A 7,995-nucleotide genomic window follows, 5' to 3' on the forward strand; every position below is an offset into this window, starting at 1 on the left:
TACTATAGAGTCTGCCCTATATAGCACGTAGTATGTATTATATAGTACTATCTCTGGGAAAAAATTCGCGATAAAATAACACGAAATTATCTAAAATAAAAATTGTTATCTAAGATAAAAAATAATATTAAATCGGGTCACCAAACACGATAACACGAAATTATCTAAAATAAAAATTGTTATCTAAGATAAAAAATAATATTAAATCGGGTCGATATGAAGCAAGAAACAAAAAATAAAATTATTTGAACCTTTGACTATTGTCGAGGAAAGAATAATTGAGCTTGACCAAAAACTTTTTACCAGGAGTGATATATAGTGTATAGTGTATGGTATATGTTGTATAGTATACAGTGCCTTTTATGCAGTATGTGGTACGTAGTATGTAGCACACAGTATAAACTATACACTAAATGTATTCAGTTGCGGATTTAGCCTTCAAGAGGCCCGAAGGGATACAAATTTGAGGTTAAATATATTAATGTTAAATTGTATCACAGTAGGAGGTATTATCGCAAATAATATTTAGCTATAAATATTTAAGAAGTTTCCAAGTATAATTTTTTAACGTCTATTGGAATCTGTTAGTTATGTGCAATATACATATATTTCATGTAGGCATTTAGACTGTATTAGGCAAATTAACCTCTTATCATAAAACAGGAGCAGAGGATAAACATGTCGTTTTATATTTTTCATAAGATTGAAATGTATATAAGAATTAAAAGTAATAAAAAAATTATTTAAAAGGTCAGTCGATAAATCAAAAATCACAAGTATACAGAAAATAACCTCAATTAGTTGATGTAATTAGTTGATGTAATATATTAAACAATATAATTATTACAATTGTGCCATTCGTACAATTAATAAAATCACATAGTTCGTGTAAAAACTATGATACTTCTTGTATACATGTTAAATTTTATCCCCTTCTGGTTCTTATTTTGTTTCTAAAATTATTTTCACCCTTGGGTCCTTTAACGTTTCAAAAGTTACGTACATTTATCACGTCTATAATCAGCCGTTGACGCAACTATTGTGTCAAGCAGGTAATTTACATCAAACAACAGAGCATGGCATTAGGGTGACACAAACTACTTACAGGAATCTAAATCTCATGCCCCACAAACAGCTCGAGAATTCGAGAAATGCGAGACCTCGAAGTGTAGATGGCGCACTTTGTCTCGCAGTAACGTATGTACACATGACTACGTGAATATCTCACAGTGCTGAAATTTCATAATTTCGTAACAAATTCAAAACAACTATTGGAACGAGAACAATGTTAATTACATAAATATAGATGAATGAATATCATTAAATTAAATAATATCATTATTGCACAAACTGTGATTATATTATATTACCCAGAATATGGAAAAACAACAAATAAGTAGTAAATAATCAGTCTATAGTAATGAAGGTCCTAATTACAAAGCTAAATAAGAAATAAAAGATATCAATTTTTTGTAAAATGTTTAATTTACGAAAAAATTGAAATCAATTCTTTTATACATATATTAGAATATATAGAGAACTATATGCAAATAAATATAATTTATGACTCCATAGTAGTAATGATTCTGTCCATAAAAATAAATAAAAAATAAAATTCTTTACATATAAACATATATATAAGAAAATATAGTAAAACAAACAAATGGTAAAATACAACTTTACAGAAGACTCATCCTAATTACAAATATGAAAAGAAATCAAATTATTTTGCCAGAAGTTTATCTCTCCAGAAAGTTAAATTTAATTCTTTTCCTCTAGTAAAACATATGCATCTCAATAAATACTTTTTTTTTCTTTAATATATTCCATGTGTACCTAACCCAAGCCATTTTTGGTATTCCCTTTAAATCTCAACCGTTGCTACTATATATGAAACAAATATATATCATACACCGTTAATGAAATAGTAATTCGAATAAATAATTACCCAAAGAGGGCAGGAAACATAAATTGATTCTACATGATATTAAATGAAGTCAGAAATTGAGAATTAACAATTATTTCATAGTCACTGAATTCCCTCAAATCTAAATCATTAAATTGTTAGATGAATTGCATGATAAATTATTAGATAAATTATCAGATTCTCATTTCAGGCTCAATGGCAAGCATCTACTATAAATCTACAGTAGAACGTATTGGTAATCAGTAGACGTGGGGCTCACCTCGTTGGGCGGGACTCCAACCCCCACCTCGTCGGCTCCCAGGACTGTAAGTGGGGGAAAGTGCTCGAAGCCTAGGTGGACTAAAAGAGACTTATAAAGAGACTGTTAGCTATAGCATTGAACATAACACGCAATAGACTATATAATCAAAGGAATTCATCGAACAAAATTTCCGTGAAATAGTAATCTGCTATTAACAACATAATTTAATTAGCAAACTTTATAGATTGTTAAACATTTTCTCTGCTGTTTCCACGAACGTGATAGTTCTTGAAATTCATTCACATGTATTCCTGTAATTTTTCTTTTCAAAAGAAAATTTTTGAATTGAAAATTTCCCGTTGCCAAAATTGCAAAAATGTATTCGAATTTCTTGATCGAAACAAAGGATTCCCAGTGTGCGAAGGATTAAATAATAAATTTAATTGCCTCGACGATATTTTATTAATAATATCGATTTATCAATATTCGATAAATTATTTAACAGTGGCGTAACTGAAAATTAACCTCCGATATTGAAATCTCGGTTGAAGTCAGTTTTAATATTCCCTGATTATCGGGGATGCGTTTAACGAATAAAATTGTTCCACACGTTTGCAAACATGTGCATCTGAAGTGAAGCATTCGGGTTGAAAATTTGCTTGCTAAGCTCGCCTCTGTGCCGAAGTTGGTGAATTCAGTGTCAATATGACGAGTCGCCGAGTTACAACGCGTTAGTAGCTCATGAAGTGCTAAGTAGACAGTTCCCTCAACGCTGTGGCGAACGAGTTGCTGACACTAGAGGGCTCTCTCTCATATGATTCTTTTTATTGGATGTCGTAAAAATGGAAACGTTATACTAAAAGTAATATAAAAGTTATACACGGAATTATATCGGTATGTTTATTATTAAAGAAAAAATTGCGAAAATTGTGAAATTATTTATTATTTCAAGCAACATTATTATGGAAGTAGATAGTTCATGGTTTGGAATTAATTGTTCCGAGATAATTGATTTTATTAAAGAAAATATAGAGTCCCAAAAAATTTGTATGTAAAAAATTTGGAATATTTATATTTATACATTATTTATATTATTTATAATATTTATTTTATAATATTATTCTATTATATTTATATATTATTATTGGTTTTATATCAATAACCGCAAGTTTAATTAATACATATCGTGCTTAATTAATTCTATAATTATTTATTTTAGTTTTCCTTTCTCTTTCTTTCCTGTCCATTAAATTTAATATTAACAATCAACCTACCAGTCAAATAATCAGTAGATGAAAAAATAAAAGAAAACTCTTAACAAAAATTTTAAAAAATTTTAAAAATACTGTTGAAAAATTAATTATTTGAATATTAAAAGGAAAATCGGGGAAACAAGTAATCAGAACGACAACTTTGAATTTTTAATAAAAATTTTGGAAATGCTCATTTGGGTTGTGGTAGGTTCAGTGTTAAGTCCATTTTGTTATTATTATATTTTGGAAGCAATTTTTACACTCTTTATGATAGAAACAGCTTTTGTTAGACAACTGGAAACATCACGAATATTTGAAATATCTCATGTGACAAGAAATGCATAAACCTCGATCTAACTTGGATCGATCTAATGCATATCATAACCTATTTCCATGATACAAAGTGCAACTTATACAACGGAACATACAAGTTAAAACAAGTAATTCGAAAACTAATATTTATTACTAAATAATAATAATACTATGTCCTAAATAGTAGTAATATTAATAATAATTGTTATCAATTGATAATAATATTGGATATAATATTAATTAAAACAATGCACAAAAGCTGAAGACGAATATTTTGAACATGAAACTGTTAAATGTTATTTATTAATAAATATATTTATTTATTTATTTATCAGCAGTAGTAAATATTTCATAATACAAACGGTGCTTTAAAAGCTTTTAAGGAATTTATCAAACACGCGATCTCAAATTTCAGTAGTAATAAAGTAATAATTAAGAAAGTAGTATAAACTATAAAAGTCTTTATTTCGGTTAAACAAATTCATTTTAGGAAATTGTATTCCACTTCAAACGTCCCGCCTAAAAACCATAATTTATTTCCAAGTAACCAAACATAATTGCGAGTGAACAGGGACAACGATTAAGCTTTCACAGTGCGAATGTTCATTTTATTGATCCTTGATTCCATCGTTTATTGCCCCAAAAACCACTACGAACATCAGAATTACGGTTCAATTTATAGCTGCTCGTAAAGCTGCTGCTTTATCACAAACGTGTCTCTGTGTCAACCCTACATACACTGTGTTAATGTTTATCAGCAGCAAATTTCAGTCCCAGAACGTCGAATTGTATTGTAACTGAAATTAAATTTGTTTATTCCTTGTATAACTTTCCAATTAAAATTTCGGTACTTAAAAAGATGGTACTCTTTGTCGCAAATAAATATACATATAGGGTGGGCTTGAAATCGTAGTACAATGGAAAAAAGGGTGACTCTACGCTAAAAATGGAGCAAAACTTTTGATACGATAAAAATATTTTCAGGAAAATCGATTTTAAAATTTGTTCAATTTGAAAACGATTTGCAATGTAAATAAATATACATATAGGGTGGGCTCGAAATCGTAGTACAATGGAAAAAAGGGTGACTCTACGCTAAAAATGGAGCAAAACTTTTGATACGACAAAAATATTTCAGGAAAATCGATTTTAAAATTTGTTCAATTTGAAAACGATTTGCAATGCATGTATTGGTTACGATAAATGTATATTTCTGTATTATTTGGTAGCCACTGTGTGGTAGATATTGGATATAGTACTCGGTTCCCAGATCGAACGTATGAGTTCTGAATACTGATTTCTGCTGGCACATTTCTGATTTCAGAATTCTTCGTCTTTAGCTATTCGTAGTATGTTATTATTTGTTAGTAAATGGTATTTCTGTATTATTTGATAGTTACTAATTATGTAGATATTGGCTTTCTACAACCATATTTAGATATTGGTTATAGTACTTATTAGGTTCCCATTTCGAAGGCTTCAGTTTCGTGTATAGAATTCTCAGTTTTGATTTCTAATTTCAGAATTCTTCGTCTTTAATTATTCATTGTATGTTATTATTTGTAAGTAGCTTGTATATCTGTATTATTTGGAAATTAATACGTGTTGTATAGATGAACTATAGTACTCGGTTACCATTTCGAAGGTTTGAGTTACGAGTATGGAATTCTTAGTTCTGATTGCTGATTTCAGAATTCTTCGTTTTTAATTATTCGTTGTACGTTATTATTTGTAAGCAGCTCGTATATCTGTATTATTTGGAAATTAATGCGTGTTGTATAGATGGACTATAGTACTCGGTTACTATTTCAAATATTTGAATTACGAATACTGAGTTCGGAGTTCTGATTTCTGATCTGTCTATCTATATATGATCTGAAATACAAATGGAAGTAAGTAGTACAAGTTGGAAATTATGTTATGGGATAAAGGTTTGTTTCCAAACATTATTATTGTCTGTCGTAATTTAGTTTCTGCGATGAAAGAATTCTTTTATTGTCTCGTGCAGTAGGAAAAATTGAAATGCAAAAATTTGCAAGAATAAATGGAAATTGTTGTATATAATTGAAAACTGTATGGGAAGTATATTTGTATAAATTTTTACAAATTGAGGAAGATACGTGGGACTGTTCTTTTTAGGAAATTTATGCTAAAAATGGTTGTATACTAAATTAGTTTTCATTATAAAAAAGTTTTTACTGTCACATGCAATGGAAGAAATTAAAGGTCAGAAATCTGATAATGATATTAATATGAATATAACAGACGTATGAATTGTATTAGAAATGCATTACTAGATTTTTAAATATTAAAAAAAATATGTGATATTATAAATTTTTAAGAATTCAACTATGTTATGCGTATAAATACTTTATGACTGTTATAGAAATTGGAAGTTTGAAATTTTTAATTTTCAATAATTTTCAATAATTGAATTTTTAAATCAATTAAATATATATGATTTATATGAAAAAAATAGTTCGTATTCTTTAACTTTATTTGTATATATATTTATTTATTTATTTTATAAATCAATTACATATGTATGATTTACATGAAAAAAATATTTCTTATTCTTAAACTTAATTTGTATATCTATTTATTTATTTGTGTTTACTAAATATACATATAATTCTCACTTGAATATATGGAAATTATTTATAAAATATCCACAGATATATATTTAAACTGGAAATAAATAAATAATATTACACATTCATATTTTATATAAAATATAGTTCAAATAAAATAGTGTGAAATATCACCTCAAGTATTCTTGGTACTGTGCAAAAAGTTCTTCCTTATATCTTATGTACCAGAAGGCTCCCTTACGTGACGTGCATGTATATGTAAGATTTTGTTATCGATCTACTGCCATAGGATAAAGGTGGCAACTATATCGTATTGTCTCATGAAACTGTAATATGTCATACAGTTCTGCATTTTGATAGAATTTATCGAAGATCATAAGCCGAAAGGATTGCCCTGAATTTTGAGAATTGGAATTGGAATTTTTAAAACTTCTTTTGCTTTCTCTAAAATTTATAAACTAGATCAATATTCCCCAGATTGTACAATAATTTATATGAGTTTGAAGTACATTTTATCAATAACGAAGACTGTAATATGATATAATTTTTATTAATATTACGTTATTAATATTTATATATTTTATTAATGCTTAATATTTATTATTAACATTTACATTTTATTAAACCTTACCTTATATTATTATATTATTATTAACTTTCACTTACATTTTATTAATATTTATTACCCATTTTTACAGTTTACTATTACATTTTATTCGCATTGTATTATAATTTATTTTCATACATATTTATATTTTATTAATATCTATTATTAATTTTTATTCGTTAATTTATTATCATTTAATATTTATTTTCGTTTATATTTTATTGATATTTACTATCAACTTTCACTTATATTTTATCGACACTACAGTGACAATTATATAAAGAAACTGGAATAAATGAGAACTCCTATGTAAAACATAACAACCATACATACTTTTTCTTTCCCAACTACTCAAACTCTACCAAACAAAAAGCAGCTGAACCATACTTAAGTCTTGCCAGACTCATCAATATTTCGCGATAATGCCATGAATTATTACACTTCCAACATTTGTTAAACGTCATTTGAACTGTTCAAAAGCTGGACACGTGATATTTACCTGCTATCAACCGTTATCGGACAACGCGATCGCTTCGTACAGACATATGCCACTTAGGAGGCAATCAGGGCATCCATCATGCACGATTGTGTCAAACAGGTATCGCGCACTGTTATCATTCGCATTCCACTTCATCCAGCACGGACCTTTGGCTATTCGTGATTAAACGTGAAAAAATTAAACGGATGCACACGGGTCAATACGATCTCATCATATGCTGGGGTCTGAAGGGAATATTTGATAGCGAATCACCAGGAAGCAGATCGACAACTGGGTGTAAAAGCCTTTTTTAAAAGCTTTTTATTGTACACCTGCTGCAATGTAATTTTAAACAAAGTGAGCAATTTAGATTATGAGCACGCTGCTTTCTTGTGAAGAAGTAAATAGGAGATTATAAATAATTATAAATAAATAACAACACAATGAATGATTGTAAATAAATAATATAATAAAATAAATAATTATATATAATTAGTAAATAATTACTTGTATATGACTTGAAATTTTGCAATAGGTAAATATAGGATATCGTATAATAATTAATTATAAATAAATAATTTAGTAA

At 28.0% G+C, this 7,995-nt stretch overlaps 1 protein-coding gene across 1 annotated transcript in view; it reads left to right on the forward strand.

Annotated features, from left to right (window-relative positions):
• LOC108546664 (globin-1) overlaps positions 1-7,995 on the forward strand; it is a 66,365-nt gene that overhangs the window by 45,668 nt on the left and 12,702 nt on the right. The gene's annotated exons all lie outside the window — the stretch shown is intronic.

Source organism: Eufriesea mexicana, unplaced genomic scaffold (genome assembly GCF_001483705.2).
Source record: "Eufriesea mexicana isolate 0111107269 unplaced genomic scaffold, ASM148370v2 scaffold745, whole genome shotgun sequence".
In the NCBI taxonomy this organism is placed as follows: Eukaryota; Metazoa; Arthropoda; class Insecta; order Hymenoptera; family Apidae; genus Eufriesea; species Eufriesea mexicana.